The sequence below is a fragment of the Amia ocellicauda genome, unplaced genomic scaffold, assembly GCF_036373705.1.
Source record: "Amia ocellicauda isolate fAmiCal2 unplaced genomic scaffold, fAmiCal2.hap1 HAP1_SCAFFOLD_158, whole genome shotgun sequence".
NCBI classification, from domain to species: Eukaryota; Metazoa; Chordata; class Actinopteri; order Amiiformes; family Amiidae; genus Amia; species Amia ocellicauda.
Window position 1 is genome coordinate 25,884 of NW_027102721.1, and position 9,083 is coordinate 34,966.

Consider the following 9,083-nt stretch of genomic DNA (forward strand, 5'->3'; position numbering starts at 1 on the left):
CGGCTCCGAAAGTGACCCGCCACATGCAGCACTCTGGGCGCAACTTGGCTCACTCTGGACTTGGCCGTGCGACAGAGCGAGACGTGTGCGTAGAGCAGAAACCTTCATCATGGGCAAGAGGTGTGCAGCGGGCTTGGTTCCATGGAGTAAAGGTTAGCACTCTGGACTCTGAATCCAGCGATCTGAGTTCAAGTCTCGGTGGGACCTGGGGCCCTTGGCAGGGGCAGCTGCGGTGAAGCGGTCGTCTCCCTGCGTGAGGGCCTGTGTCTGCGAATAAGGCCTATTTATGTTCCCTCTTGGGAGGCTTGGAGACGAATTGGCGAAAACTCCGGGTCGGCCTGGTGCGTTCACCTTCCTGGTGGTGACCGCGTGGCTTAACGGAGAAGAAGGTGCCTGTGTTGACAGATTACAGATAGATTATTTCCCTTCTTGGAAATCATCGTTAAAGCGAAAAGGAACTTTGTAAACCAGCTAGCTTGGAAGCAACCACGTCAGGGCATTCTTTCAGTGAGACCTGGGTTTTTTACAAGCACGAGTGAAGCTTTAAAAGAAAATGACATGGAATGTTTGCGGCCGTTCATCCAATCAAGCCCGAGTCCGATTGCGGTCTGTCTTCCCTGGGGGCGGGGGGGATTGTGTTTTGTGAGATCCGGGGGAGAGGTGAGGTGGCTTTCTTTGGTGTATGCCAGAGGTCCGGTGAGAGGTTGTCTTTTACAACTGTCCCTCAGTCAATACCAAAAACAGTCCCTGCCAATCTGGGAAAGCCATTCAGTCCACAAACAGAGTTTTGACAAACATCCTGCGGGCTTTTTCTCCACCGTTTGATCCTTTTATCGTTGACAGGAATTTCTACAGGGTACGTCCCGAACAGGTGCCTCAATGGCTGTTTGCTAGCTCGATAAATCTAACTTGCTCGGTCTGCATACTATCTTTAATCTAAAACATCATACAGTCTCTTCGGTCTGACTTCGGATCGGAAGATTGAGGGTTGGAGTGCCTTTGCGGTCGTTCCTGGGGTTACGACGTCGAAGCGGCATCTCGGTCGTTTTTGGGGAACTTCGGAAGGGCCAGCCGGCGTGCTAATGCTGCAGCCGTCGCCGGCGCGTTGTGTCTGATAACCTTACGGCAAACAGGCAATGCCTTGCGCCTGTGTCTGCGGCAAGAAAAGTGAGCGACTCTCCCCCGAAAGCGCCTGAGGCCTTGGAGAATGCGGGCATCGATCCCGCTGCCTCTCGCATGCTGTAGCGTAAGGTACACTTATACATTTCAATTAAAGAAGTGAATTTAAAGTATCACCTTATCACGAATCCTGGAATCTTGTAGAACTCAATTTCTGTAATAATTGGACGCAGACACCAATTCCAAAGATATAAATTGTCAAATGTATTCAAAACAAAGACTAAATGTAGCACTACACTAATTATACAAAAGGGAAAAACTAATTACAATTCAACTCTAGATCAACAAATCGAAGACAAATCACTTCCGTGACCAAATCAAAGACCATGGGATCACATATGATAACACAAATCGTTAAACAAAAAAGGTTATAAACACATTGACTACAATACCGGTTAGTAAGACGAAGGTGAGTCTCTCGTTAGTATTATTAGTCAGACATTAAATAACTACGCAGGTTAGTATTTATGTCAGGTAACTTCTCGTTATATATATATCAGTCTCATTCACGTTTAGGTGCCGAGAAAGATCCTATCATTACTTGTTACCACAATTTCCCTTAACTGATTATTATTCAATGATTAAGGATAGGCAGGGCCACCAATAATCTAATGTCAATTAACTTGTGTCAATTTCAGACTAAACAGTTAAACAGGAATGAGACGATATTTCTCGGCGTTGACAGATTTTATTTCTAAAATGATCAACAAAACAGTTTAATGCAACACACATTTATATTTAAGAAAACTAAATGATATTACACATTCTAAAATTATGAATCACAGATTAACATTTCTAATTGATTTCTCAAATGTCATGAATCATGAACTCCAAACTGTTAAACTTATCTGAACTTCGTCGCAGAGAGGCCTCTCTGGCTTCGGGCTCAGATAACAGCACACGGCACGAGGTCCGTGTGGTTTGGAACAAAGGCAGTCTGGTTCGGCTTTGTCCAAGAACTTCCACTCAGTCGATACACCTGGAAGTTGGGGTTTCGCGAAAGTAGAGTCGTTTCCAAACAGATTTTCCACTGGTTTGAAGGCTCCAAGGTTGTGCACAAAATCTTCTTGGCAAGCAGGGTCTCTCACCGTACTTATTTGAAGACAAAGTCTTTGAGGAAAGCAGGGCCGTGTTTGTTCCAAGGGTCAAGTTTCTTAAGACTCAAATAGCTATTTAAATGACTGACACTTTCGTATACAGTCGACTTAGTCAATTGTCCAGCTGTAAAACTCCACTGATCAGGTGGGCACAGGCGGGCAGCGCAGTTTGTAAAGTTCTTTATTTAATAAAGTCCTTTAAAAGAATTCTTCGTACGGCTCAATCTCCTTCTCCCAGTTTAACTCTTCTGTTGCCGGCAAAGACTTAGTTGGTTTCTGGTTCCGGTTCTGGCAACAGAGCTACAGGTTGAGCTGTGGCAGCGAGTTACTGGTTCAGGTGAGAGAGAGCGAGAAAGACTGTCCGCTCTTCCTTATAGTCTGTCAGATCAAGAGGTGATTGGTTCTTGAGTTTTTGAGATTGGATTTCGGTTTCAGCCCCCAGTGTCCTATTGGATGGGGGCTTGATTTATGACTGATGTCAATCCATGCCATCTTTTGGAAATGCCGGTTGGCCTTGGTTCGTAGCTCTATGTCGGGATTTCGGCTCTCGTCCACTTCAAAGAGTTTTTATCACCTACAGGCCCCTTTCTCCAGACATCTCATAGCAGAATTCCAAACTATTTGGCCTCTTCTTGGTGCCATCCTCCCCAAAACTGTCACTTTGATGCAAACCAGTTCCAAGCTGATGAGCTAAGGGAATCTGATAACTTTGGGGGGGAGAGGTTTTCTTTAGATCAGTGCTTCAGCTCAGAGTCCAAATGCTCTTATCCAAATACACCCAACATAACGCTACAATGCTAAGCAAGCGCTCTACCACGTGAGCTAATCCTCAGGGCTCTCGGTGAGGCCGACCCCCACTTCTTCAGTCTTTAAGTGGCACGTCGCGAGTAAGTCCTTTCCTGCGCTTCAGGCAAGCTTGCAGCCAACTGCGGACGACTTTACATCCTCGGTGGCAGCCATCGTGCCGCAATAGAAAAGGATTGTCATGAGCAAAACTTTCAAAGTGACCGAAAAGATCACGGCCCGTCGTGTGATGTGATTTACATGAGCTGCAGAAACGTTCATGGAAATATGTATATAAGTAAGGATTTAATCACAGATAGAGAGAGAGAAAACGCACCATACAGGTCCTAGGGGAAGAGCAACAGATCCACCTTCCCTGACCGGGAATCGAACCCGGGCCGCGGCGGTGAGAGCGCCGAATCCTGACCACTAGACCACCAGGGACGGCTCCGGAAGTGACCCGCCACATGCAGCACTCTGGGCGCAACTTGGCTCACTCTGGACTTGGCCGTGCGACAGAGCGAGACGTGTGCGTAGAGCAGAAACCTTCATCATGGGCAAGAGGTGTGCAGCGGGCTTGGTTCCATGGAGTAATGGTTAGCACTCTGGACTCTGAATCCAGCGATCTGAGTTCAAGTCTCGGTGGGACCCGGGGCCCTTGGCAGGGGCAGCTGCGGTGAAGCGGTCGTCTCCCTGCGTGAGGGCCTGTGTCTGCGAATAAGGCCTATTTATGTTCCCTCTTGGGAGGCTTGGAGACGAATTGGCGAAAACTCCGGGTCGGCCTGGTGCGTTCATCTTCCTGGTGGTGACCGCGTGGCTTAACGGAGAAGAAGGTGCCTGTGTTGACAGATTACAGATAGATTATTTCCCTTCTTGGAAATCATCGTTAAAGCGAAAAGGAACTTTGTAAACCAGCTAGCTTGGAAGCAACCACGTCAGGGCATTCTTTCAGTGAGACCTGGGTTTTTTACAAGCACGAGTGAAGCTTTAAAAGAAAATGACATGGAATGTTTGCGGCCGTTCATCCAATCAAGCCCGAGTCCGATTGCGGTCTGTCTTCCCTGGGGGCGGGGGGGATTGTGTTTTGTGAGATCCGGGGGAGAGGTGAGGTGGCTTTCTTTGGTGTATGCCAGAGGTCCGGTGAGAGGTTGTCTTTTACAACTGTCCCTCAGTCAATACCAAAAACAGTCCCTGCCAATCTGGGAAAGCCATTCAGTCCACAAACAGAGTTTTGACAAACATCCTGCGGGCTTTTTCTCCACCGTTTGATCCTTTTATCGTTGACAGGAATTTCTACAGGGTACGTCCCGAACAGGTGCCTCAATGGCTGTTTGCTAGCTCGATAAATCTAACTTGCTCGGTCTGCATACTATCTTTAATCTAAAACATCATACAGTCTCTTCGGTCTGATTTCGGATCGGAAGAATGAGGGTTGGAGTGCCTTTGCGGTCGTTCCTGGGGTTACGACGTCGAAGCGGCATCTCGGTCGTTTTTCCGGAACTTCGGAAGGGCCAGCCGGCGTGCTAATGCTGCAGCCGTCGCCGGCGCGTTGTGTCTGATAACCTTACGGCAAACAGGCAATGCCTTGCGCCTGTGTCTGCGGCAAGAAAAGTGAGCGACTCTCCCCCGAAACCGGGGCACGAGCGCCTGAGGCCTTGGAGAATGCGGGCATCGATCCCGCTGCCTCTCGCATGCTGTAGCGTAAGGTACACTTATACATTTCAATTAAAGAAGTGAATTTAAAGTATCACCTTATCACGAATCCTGGAATCTTGTAGAACTCAATTTCTGTAATAATTGGACGCAGACACCAATTCCAAAGATATAAATTGTCAAATGTATTCAAAACAAAGACTAAATGTAGCACTACACTAATTATACAAAAGGGAAAAACTAATTACAATTAAACTCTAGATCAACAAATCGAAGACAAATCACTTCCGTGACCAAATCGAAGACAAATCACTTCCGTGACCAAATCAAAGACCGTGGGATCACATATGATAACACAAATCGTTAAACAAAAAAGGTTATAAACACATTGACTACAATACCGGTTAGTAAGACGAAGGTGAGTCTCTCGTTAGTATTATTAGTCAGACATTAAATAACTACGCAGGTTAGTATTTATGTCAGGTAACTTCTCGTTATATATATATCAGTCTCATTCACGTTTAGGTGCCGAGAAAGATCCTATCATTACTTGTTACCACAATTTCCCTTAACTGATTATTATTCAATGGTTAAGGATAGGCAGGGCCACCAATAATCTAATGTCTATTAACTTGTGTCAATTTCAGACTAAACAGTTAAACAGGAATGAGAAGATATTTCTCGGCGTTGACAGATTTTATTTCTAAAATTATCAACAAAACAGTTTAATGCAACACACATTTATATTTCAGAAAACTAAATGATATTACACATTCTAGAGTTATGAATCACAGATTAACATTTCTAATTGATTTCTCAAATGTCATGAATCATGAACTCCAAACTGTTAAACTTATCTGAACTTCGTCGCAGAGAGGCCTCTCTGGCTTCGGGCTCAGATAACAGCACACGGCATGAGGTCCGTGTGGTTTGGAACAAAGGCAGTCCGGTTCGGCTTTGTCCAAGAACTTCCACTCAGTCGATACACCTGGAAGTTGGGGTTTCGCGAAAGTAGAGTCGTTTCCAAACAGATTTTCCACTGGTTTGAAGGCTCCAAGGTTGTGCACAAAATCTTCTTGGCAAGCAGGGTCTCTCACCGTACTTATTTGAAGACAAAGTCTTTGAGGAAAGCAGGGCCGTGTTTGTTCCAAGGGTCAAGTTTCTTAAGACTCAAATAGCTATTTAAATGACTGACACTTTCGTATACAGTCAAGGTTTTCTTTAGATCAGTGCTTCAGCTCAGAGCCCAAATACTCTTATCCAAATACACCCAACATAACGCTACAATGCTAAGCGAGCGCTCTACCACGTGAGCTAATCCTCAGGGCTCTCGGTGAGGCCGACCCCCACTTCTTCAGTCTTTAAGTGGCACGTCGCGAGTAAGTCCTTTCCTGCGCTTCAGGCAAGCTTGCAGCCAACTGCGGACGACTTTCCTTCATCGGTGGCAGCCATCGTGCCGCAATAGAAAAGGATTGTCATGAGCAAAACTTTCAAAGTGACCGAAAAGATCACTGCCCGTCGTGTGATGTGATTTACATGAGTTACCAGAAACGTTCATGGACATATGTATATAAGTAAGGATTTAATCACAGATAGAGAGAGAGAAAATGCACCATACAGGAGTAGATAGTAGGGTTTTTTGGGCGCGGCCTATTTTGTTATGACGTATGCCCTAAGCTTATTAATATTCCTACGTCATAATTGGGGGGCGTGATTTTAGAGTTATTTCCTTAATTATTCCTACGTCATATCCGTCAGAAAGTGTACACCCCTAAAACCCTGAACAACAAGGCCACCCATAACCGGTTGTTCTTGTTGTTCTTGTTGGTCAACTGTAGAGTGTGAATGGGTCGGCTCTTCCTGTAGTGGTTGGGGGTCTTTTTTAAATATACATGTAAGGGGCCCAGGTCTTAACAATGCCATTTTGAATAGTGCGTTTATCATATTCACACTGTCTCTGTCTCTGTCTCTGTCTGTCTCTCTCTCTCTGTCTCTCTCGCCCAAGCATTTTATAAGATCAACAAGTTCTGTTGTCTGTAATGGTCCCAGGTCTTAACAATGCCATTTTGAATAGTGCGTTTATCATATTCACACTGGCTCTGTCTCTGTCTGTCTCTATATCTCTCTCTCTCGCCCAATCATTTTATAAGATCAACAAGTTCTGTTGTCTGTAATGGTCACAGGTCCTAACAATTCCTGTTTTGCATAGGGTACTTATGTTAACCCCAATGTATATGGCTCTGTCTCTCCCCTCAAATTTAATTAAAAATAAAATTTAAAAAAAGAGAGTGTGTGTGTGTGTGGGTGTTTGTCGGTATAGGTTAATTGTTTTTGTAAAAAAAAAAAAAAAAAAAAAAAAGCTGTGGTTATATTTTATCTCACACATAATGTGTTCATTCGTTTTACTTAAATACATTCTAGGGTCTTAAAGCTCATAAGAGTTAGACTTAAGATAAGGATATGTTTTTAAGGTATTTTAGCAGGCTCAATCCCTGATGATAAGGAATCATTTAAAAAATAAAAACAACTGATCACTCAATGCTAAATAGATCACAACACTCAAGGCTAAATCACTCACACCACGGGGGACGGGGGTGGGCTCAGACAAACGTAGGCATGGCGTGTGGTCTCAAAACATTCAGAATACTTTTAAACTATATAATTTATAAGCTTTGTAAAATAAACCCAAATATCTCTTTTGTGGGGATAAATGCTGTTCTGAGTAGTTTGTGACTTGTTTAATACCAAACAAAGCATCGCTATTAAAAAAAAAAAAAAATCACTGGAAAAGCGCTACTTATTTTAGATCTTTATAGTTATTTTCTTGGCTCAGGTTGTTTTTTAGCGCGTATAAAGGCCTGAAATATTCTTAGTGTTTATTGACTATAGGTCTTGATGCTTAAAAATGTTTTTTTGAGAGACCAAAAGGTTCTAATAAAAGTTTAGAGTAGAGAGGAGAGAGATCGTCGCCATCTTGGTTTCTATTTGAAATTGATGCAGGGTCATTTTATTGGTTGGTTTTGATATGTTAATTGGTAACAGGACGGCACAAAGGCCAGCCCAGAACAATGCCTTACAAGCAGATCCGGCATCCGGCCATCAGTATAAGTATGAAGGTCTGGTCTTCAGCTCGACAGACTCATACTGACCTTTCGATTTAAGCCTAAAGATCAACAATGTCCGGAAACAACATCAACGACTTCGATTTAAACGAGTTTTTAGGTAAGTCTTCAGATTATTTTCATTGACTCAGAGCGGGTTGTGGGCATGTATTGTAAATAAGGTTATAACATCTGTTTTAAGTTCTGTAAAATTATTTTTCAGCCAGTCAACAGGAGTTAATTCCCAACGCTGAGGAGATCATCTGGAACAACGACGGTAAGATTTTTGTGTTTGCGCTCAAGGGTTCTTATGTATGGGTGTGTGGTTGTGTTTTGAAGCGGCTCATTAGAGTTATGAAAACGTTTTAATATATATTAATGGCGGTCTCTTTAATTACACAGAAACTATCGAAAGGCCTGTGATTAATGTCTCCGAGGATCAACCAAGAGAAGTGGTTGTCCCTAGACAGGCTGTCTGCCGACCGGGTAAGAACTAAACCCCTGTTTGTTTGTATAACGTTTCTGTAAGATGTTTGAGGCCCGTCTTGTTAATTTAAAAAAATATCCTTTCTAACAGTATTAAGAAACGTGGTTCGAGACAACGAAAGGCCTTCCACAGCGAGGGCTTGTTTAGTTTTACCTTCGAGAACCGTAACCTTTCAAGAATCTGAAAGGCCGTCAGCCCCTGTATCTGATAGCGGTGAGTATATATCTGCCGCTTGTAAGAGGTTAAAGCTTTTTATAAAGCGGGGTGGTTAAAGGTTAAACATGTCTCTTACCTTCACAGAAGTGCAAAAAGCTAAACCAGCTGAAAAACATAAGAAACGATTATTCTTTGGAGGTAAGTAAGATCTTTCAAACTTTAATGTTTTTAAAAGGGTTTTGTTTGCCCGTTGAGGGCTAATATTTAAGCGAGGGGTGCCCATTTCCTGTAGGTCTTGGGGGTTCTGGGAAAGATCTTTAGAAGTCCGGACAGGTCTAGGCTTGTTTCTGGGGCATGTGTTTAGAAATGACCGATTGCCCGACCGTCTGGTTAGGAAGTAAAGCTGTCCGAAAGGTTTTAGTAAGTTGTTTGGCTTATCTCCCGCAATTATACTTCTGTTTTAAAGTGGCTGTAGGAAAAGGCTTGAAGGTGTTCATTGTATTTAATATTTAAACAGATCGTGAAAACGTTTGTGAAACAGGAAGTCCCGGGATCAGGAAGCGTTTACACTTGGAAGGTTCGTTTAAAAATGAAATGTGGTGTGTGTGTGTATAAAAAGTGTTTTAT

General features: G+C 43.7%; 1 non-coding gene across 1 annotated transcript; it reads right to left on the reverse strand.

Annotated features, from left to right (window-relative positions):
* Positions 1-3,431: 3,431 nt before the first annotated feature.
* Positions 3,432-3,503, reverse strand: trnae-cuc (transfer RNA glutamic acid (anticodon CUC)). The gene has a single exon. It is a non-coding gene; the product is annotated as a tRNA-Glu (tRNA).
* Positions 3,504-9,083: the final 5,580 nt, after the last annotated feature.